The following is a 6,985-nucleotide window of genomic DNA, read 5'->3' as shown; positions in this document are numbered from 1 at the left end:
AAGGAGGGAAAAATGGGGGGAAGGAGGGAAAAATGGGGGAAAGGAGGGAAAAATAGGGGGAAAGGAGGGAAAAATGGGGGAAATGAGGGGAAAATGGGGGAAAGGAGGGGAAAATAGGGGGAAATGAGGGGAAAATGGGGAAAGATGAGGGAAAAATGGGGGAAAGGAGGGAAAAATTGGGGGAGAGGAGGGAAAAACAGGGAAAGATGAGGGAAAAATGGGGGAAATGAGGGAAAAATGGGGGGAAGTGAGGGGAAAATGGGGGGAAATGAGGGGAAAATGGGGGAAGTGAGGGGAAAATGGGGGAAGTGAGGGAAAAATGGGGGAAGTGAGGGAAAAATGGGGGAAATGAGGGGAAAATAGGGGGAAGTGAGGGGAAAATGGGGGAAAGGAGGGGAAAATGGGGGAAAGGAGGGGAAAATGGGGGGAAATGAGGGAAAAATGGGGGGAAATGAGGGAAGAATAGGGGAAGATGAGGGAAAAATAGGGGGAAAGGAGGGAAAAATAGGGGGAAAGGAGGGAAAAAGGGAGAAATGAGGGAAAAATGGGGGAAAGGAGGGAAAAATAGGGGAAGATGAGGGAAAATAGGGGGAGATGAGGGAAAAATAGGGGAAAATGGGGGAAAGGAGGGAAAAATGGGGGAAAAGGAGGGGAAAATAGGGGGAAATGAGGGGAAAATGGGGGAAATGAGGGAAAAATAGGGGAAGATGAGGGAAAATAGGGGGAGATGAGGGAAAAATAGGGGAAAATGGGGGAAAGGAGGGAAAAATGGGGGAAAGGAGGGGAAAAATGGGGGGAAAGGAGGGGAAAATGAGGGAAAAATAGGGGGAAATGAGGGAAAAATGGGGGAAGGAGGGAAAAATAGGGGGAAAGGAGGGAAAAATAGGGGGAAGGAGGGAAAAATGGGGGAAGTGAGGGAAAAAGAGGGGGAAGGAGGGAAAAAGGGGGAAGGAGGGAAAAAGAGGGGGAAGGAGGGGAAAATAGGGGAAAGGAGGGAAAAATGGGGAGAAAGGAGGGAAAAATGGGGGAAAGGAGGGAAAAATGGGGGAAAGGAGGGAAAAATGGGGAAAGATGAGGGAAAAATAGGGGGAAAGGAGGGAAAAATGGGGAAAAGAGGGAAAAATGGGGGAAAAGAGGGAAAAATAGGGGAAAGGAGGTAAAAAGAGGGGAAGATGAGGTAAAAATAGGAGGAAATGAGGGAAAAATAGGGGAAATGCGTCAAAACCCACTAAAAAGGGGTCAAAAGTGAGGAGAAATATATCAAAAATAGGGAAAAGGGAGTTGAAAAGGGGGGAAAAAGGGAAAATGAGGCAGAAGCCACGAAAAAGGGGTCGAAAGTGAGGGAAAATTTGTCAAAAATGAGGAAAAATAAGACAAAACTCACTAAAAAGGGGTGAAAAGTGAGGGAAAATGCGTCAAAAATAGGGAAATATCGGTCGAAAATGGGGAAAATGCATCAAAAATAGGGAAAAATGAGTCAAAACCCACTGAAAAGGGGTCAAAAGTGAGGAAAAATGCATCAAAAAGAGGTAAAAAGAAGTCAAAAAGAGGTAAAAAGGAGTCAAAACCCACTAAAAAGGAGTCCAAAGTGGGTAAAAAGGAGTCAAAATAGGTAAAAATGGGCCAAACTCGATTAGAAGGAAGAAAAAGTGGATTAAAAGGGGATCAAAAGGAGGTAGAAAGGGGCCAAGAACGGGTAAAAATGGGTAAAAACAGGGAAAAATGGATCCAAAGGGGTAAAAATGGGTCCAAACTGAGGAAAAAGTGGGTAAAAAGGGGTTGAAAGTGGGGAAAATTGGGCCGAAATCAGGAAAAATGCGTCAAAAAGGGGGAAAATTGGGTAAAAAATGGGGGGAAAGTGGGGAAAAATGGGTAAAAAGGGGTCAGAAGTGAATTGGGGGCAAAACCAGTTTGAAATGGGGGGAAACCAGTTTGAACTGGGCCAAAACCAGTTCAAAATGGGGCAAAACCAGTATAAATGAGGCAAAAACCAGTGTAAATGGGGTGAAACCCGTCCGAGCTGAGGCGCCCCTCAAGCCCCGCCCACTCCCTTTGATTGACAGCTTCTGCCCCATTGAAACCAATGGCGCTAAAGAGCCAATCCGCGTCAAGCCACGCCCACTCCTCTTGATTGACAGCCCCTCCCCTCTGGAGCCTTGGAGCCAATCAGCTTCAAGCCACGCCCACCTCTTTTTGATTGACAGCTTTTGCCCCATTGAAACCAATGGCGCTAAAGAGCCAATCAGCGTCAAGCCACGCCCACTCCTCTTGACTGACACCCCCTCCCCCATGGAGCCTTGGAGCCAATCAGCTTCAAGCCACGCCCACTCGTTTTGATTGATAGGCGCTGCCCCATTGAACGTAATGGAGCCCGTGAGCCAATCAGCGTTAAGCCACGCCCACCACCATTGATTGACAGGCGCCCCCTCCCTCCCGCGCTGCGGCGCTCTCCTCTCATCCCATTGGCCGCGCCAGTGATTGACAGCGCCGCGGACCAATCACCGCTCGCCTTTAGGGGCGGGTGGGCGTGGCTTCGTCCCCGTGCGGCGCAAAGAGGGGCGGCGCGGGCGCCATTTTGTTTCGAGCAGCGGCGGTGGCGGCGGCGGTGGCGGTGGCGGAGGGGCCGGAGCGGTGAGGGGGATGGGGTGGAGGGGTGGTTTAAACGAAGCGAAGAAGCTTCGAGAAAGGGGATTAAGCGGAGGAGGCGTGAGGGGGAAAGAGGGGTTTGAAAGCGGTGGGAGGAGGAAAAGAGAGGGAGGGGGATGGGATGGGGGGGGGGAGGTGTGGGGGGGGGCGGGTTTAAAGCGGGGAAAATGGCGGCGGTGCCCCCACATAGACACAAAATGGGATATATGTGTGTGGTGTGTGGTGCGTGTGGGGGGGGTGGAGAAAGGGAATGAGGGGGTGTGGGGGGAAGGGGATTTGAGGGGGGGGATGGGGGGGGGTGATGGTGGGGGCGGCTCCTTGTGCTTTTCTTCCAGGCTCCTGTTGGAAGCGGCCAAGAGCGGGGTCACACAGCCCCCTCTCCCCCAAACCCCCAACCCCCCCCCCAAAACCCCCCTTTCCAATATCCCCTTTTGCTCCCTCCATCCCATCATTTAGGAGGGAACCCCTCCTGCAGCCTCGTTTTGGGGCTCGGGGGGGGGGGGGTTTAAACCTTCCCCCTATACTTATTATGGGGGTTAAACCCTCCCTTTATACTTATTATGAGGGTTAAACCTTCCCCCTATACTTATTATGGGGGTTAAACCCTCTCTTTATACTTATTATGGGGGTTAAACCCTCTTTTTATACATATTATGAGGGTTAAACCCTCCCTTTATACTTATTATGGGGGTTAAACCCTCCCTTTATACTTATTATGAGGGTTAAACCTTCCCCCTATACTTATTATGGGGGTTAAACCCTCCCTTTATACTTATTATGAGGGTTAAACCTTTCCCCTATACTTATTATGGGGGTTAACCCTTCCCCCTCTATTTATTATGGGGGTTAACGCCTCCCCTCAGGCTTATTATGGGGTGTAGCCCCTCCCCTCAGCCTTATTTGGGGGGTTAACTCCTCCCCACAGGCTTATTATGGGGTGTAGCTCCTCCCCCCCCCCCCAAGTCTTTATTCTGGGGGTTCCCCCCCCCCCCACTTTCCGCCTTATTCCGGGGGTGCAATTCAGCCTTAGAGAGATGGGGGTGAAAGCCACCCCCCCCATTTCAGCCTTATTATTGGGGTGAAACCATCCCCTTTCCCGCCTCGTTTTAAGGGGGTGACGCGGGGGGGGGGGGGGTGTTAAACCCCCACTTTTCACCCCCCCCGCTGTTCCCCCCCACCTCATTTTGGGGGGGGCGGTCAGGCAGGGAAAAGTGCTTTTCCTCATGGTTTTGGGGGGGGGGGGGCAAAAAATAGGCTGAAAACCCCTTTTCCGGGAAATGTTGGGGGGGCAAAGATGGCTTAAAAAGCCCTTCACCGCCTCATTTTGGGGGGGTCCAGGTGGGCTGAAACCCCTTTTCCGCCTCATTTTTGAGGGGCAAAATGGGCTAAAACCCCGTTTCCGCCTCATTTTTGAGGGGCAAAATGGGCCGAAGCCCTCTTTCTGCCTCAGTTTTGGGGCTCAACCGGGGTAAATCCTCCCCTCCCGTCCCTCTTGAGGGGCCAAACGAGGATAAAGAGCATTTTCCACCGCAGTTTTGGGTCGAAAGCAGCAGAAATCCTCCCTTTTCCGCGTTTTAATGATGTCGTAAAGCCCCTTTTCCACCTCATTTTAGGGCGTCGAAATGAGCGATAAATTCCCCTTTTCCCGCCTAATTTTTGGGGCGAAACTGGGATCAATCCTCCCCTCACATCCCGCTTTTGGGGCCAAATAAGGATAAATCCCGTTTTCCCCCTCAGTTTCTGCTCAAACCTAAAAGAAATCTCCTTTTCCGTACGTTTTGGGGGGTCAAAACAGCATCAAACCCCTTTTCCGCCTCATTTTTGGGGGTTCAACGGGGGTAAATCCTCCCTTCCTGTCCCTCTTTAGGGGCCGAAGGAGGAGAAATACCATTTTCCACCTCAATTCTCAGTCAAAAGCGGCAGAAATCGCCTTTTCCGCGCCTTTCCGGGGGGGTTAAAATGGCAGAAATTGCCTTTTCCGCCTCATTTTTTGGGGTAAAATCAGGGAAAATACAGCCAATACTCCTCCATCCCCTTTTTTTGGGGCCAAATCAGGTAAAAAACCACTTTCCCACATCCTTTTGAGGGGGCAAACCAGGAAATACATCCCTTTTCCCACCTGATTTCCGAGGCTCAACGCAGGAAAATCCCATCCTTCCCTCCCTCATCCCTTTCTTGAGGCCAAATGGGGGGAAATCCCTTTTCCCGCCTCAATTTGGAGCGACAAAATGGGGTAAATCCCCTTTCCCGCCTCAGTTTTGGGGCCAAATCGGGGATAATCCCCTTTCCCGCCTCAGTTTTAGGAGCCAAAAATGGGATAAATTCCCCTTTCTGCCGTATTTTTGAGGGAAAAATGGGATAAATCCCTTTTCCCGCCTCGGTTTTGAGGGAAAAAATAGGATAAATCCGATTTTCTGCCTCATTTTTGGGGCAAAAAGAGTGATAAATCCCCATTCCCACCTTACGTTTGTGGCAAAATGAGGGATAATCCCCTTTCCCGCCTCAGTTTTGGGAGCCATAATGGGATAAATCCCATTTTCCGCCTCATTCCTGGGGCCAAATCAGGGATAATCCTCTTTCCCACCTCAATTTTAGGAGCCATAATGGGATAAATCCCCTTTTCTGCCTCATTTTTGTGGGACAAAATGGGATAAATCCCCTTTTCTGCCTCGTTTTTGAGGGAAAAATGGGATAAATTCCCTTTCCCGCCTCATTTTTGAGGGGCAAAATGGGATCGGTGCCATTTTCCACCTCGTTTTTGAGGGAAAAATGGGATAAATTCCTTTTCCCGCCTCATTTTTGAGGGACAAAAGCGGCAAAGTCGCCTTTTCCACCTCATTTTGGGGCTCAGAATGGGATAAATCCGCACTTGTCCATCTTTTTGGGGGGGAAAGATGGGATAAATCCCCTTTTCCGCCCCATTTTTGAGGGAAAAATGGGATAAATCCCCTTTCCCGCCTCATTTTTGAGGGACAAAATGGGATCAGTGCCATTTATCCACCTCATTTTTGAGGGAAAAATGGGATAAATTCCTTTTCCGTCTCATTTCTGAGGGACGAAAGCGGCAAAGTCGCCTTTTCCACCTCATTTTTGGGCTCAGAATGGGATAAATCCGCACTTATCCATCTTTTTTGAGGGCAAAGATGGGATAAATCCACTTTTCTGCCTCATTTTTGAGGGAAAAATGGGATAAATCCCCTTTCCCGCCTCTTTTTTGAGGGGCAAAATGGGATCGGTGCCATTTTCCACCTCATTTTTGAGTGGAAAACTCGGATAAATCCCATTTTCAACCCCATTTTTGAGGGACTAAATCGGATCACTCCATTTTCCGCCTCAGTTTTGGGGCAAAGAAGCGATAAATCCCCATTTCCACCGTATTTTTGAGGGCAAAATGGGATCGATCCCCTTTTCCGCCTCATTTCTGAGGGACGAAAGCGGCAAAGTCGCCTTTTCCACCGCATTTTGGGGCTCAGAATGGGATAAATCCGCACTTATCCGTCTTTTTTGAGGGGCAAAATGGGATCAGTGCCATTTTCCACCTCATTTTTGAGGGAAAAATGGAATAAATTCCCTTTCCCGCCTCATTTTTGAGGGGCAAAATGCGATCAATGCCATTTTCCACCTCATTTTTGAGGGAAAAATGGGATAAATTCCCTTTCCCGCCTCATTTTTGAGGGACAAAATGGGATCAATGCCATTTTCCACCTCATTTTTGAGGGAAAAACTTGGATAAACCCCATTTTCAACCCCGTTTTTGAGGGAAAAATGGGATAAATCCCCTTTCCCGCCTCATTTTTGAGGGAATAAAGCGGCAAAGTCGCCTTTTCCACCTCATTTTTGGGCTCAGAATGGGATAAATCCGCACTTATCCGTCTTTTTGGGGCACAACGATGGGATAAATCCCCTTTTCCGCCTCATTTTTGAGGGAAAAATGGAATCAATTCCCTTTCTTTCTCCTTTCGGAGGGAAAAACCGATCCAAACCGCGCTTTGTGAGGTGGAAATTTTTCCCGTTTCCTTTCCCGCTTTTCCTTTTTGGCTCCAAATTCCTTCAAATCCCTCTTTTTGGCCTCCACCCCCTTTGGATTTTGGGGGGAAAAACCCTTCAAATTCTTCCAAATCGATGAATTTTAAGGGGAGGGGAAGAAAAATTTCAGTTTCAAACTCAACAATTCTCAACTTTCCCAATCTTTTCGCCCCCAAATTCCTGACTTTTCATCCCAAATTTCCCTTTTCCGCCCCCCGTGGGGGTGTGGGGTGTGGGGCGCAGTGGGGGGGGGGCCGCGGCCGCCCCTCCCCCGCCGTTAACCCCCCCGCCCCCCTCTTTTTTTTATCTCTTC

At 49.4% G+C, this 6,985-nt stretch overlaps 1 protein-coding gene across 2 annotated transcripts in view; it reads left to right on the top strand.

Annotated features, from left to right (window-relative positions):
* The first annotated feature begins 2,552 nt into the window (after positions 1–2,552).
* HNRNPC (heterogeneous nuclear ribonucleoprotein C) overlaps positions 2,553–6,985 on the top strand; it is a 30,771-nt gene continuing 26,338 nt past the window's right edge. For both annotated transcript variants that reach the window (XM_054053139.1, XM_054053140.1), the window contains exon 1: positions 2,553–2,631. The gene's annotated coding sequence lies outside the window, so the exon portion shown is untranslated. The remainder of the gene's footprint in view (positions 2,632–6,985) is intronic.

The sequence above is a fragment of the Cuculus canorus genome, chromosome 39, assembly GCF_017976375.1.
Source record: "Cuculus canorus isolate bCucCan1 chromosome 39, bCucCan1.pri, whole genome shotgun sequence".
In the NCBI taxonomy this organism is placed as follows: domain Eukaryota; kingdom Metazoa; phylum Chordata; class Aves; order Cuculiformes; family Cuculidae; genus Cuculus; species Cuculus canorus.
This window is presented reverse-complemented; position numbering and strand designations above follow the sequence as displayed.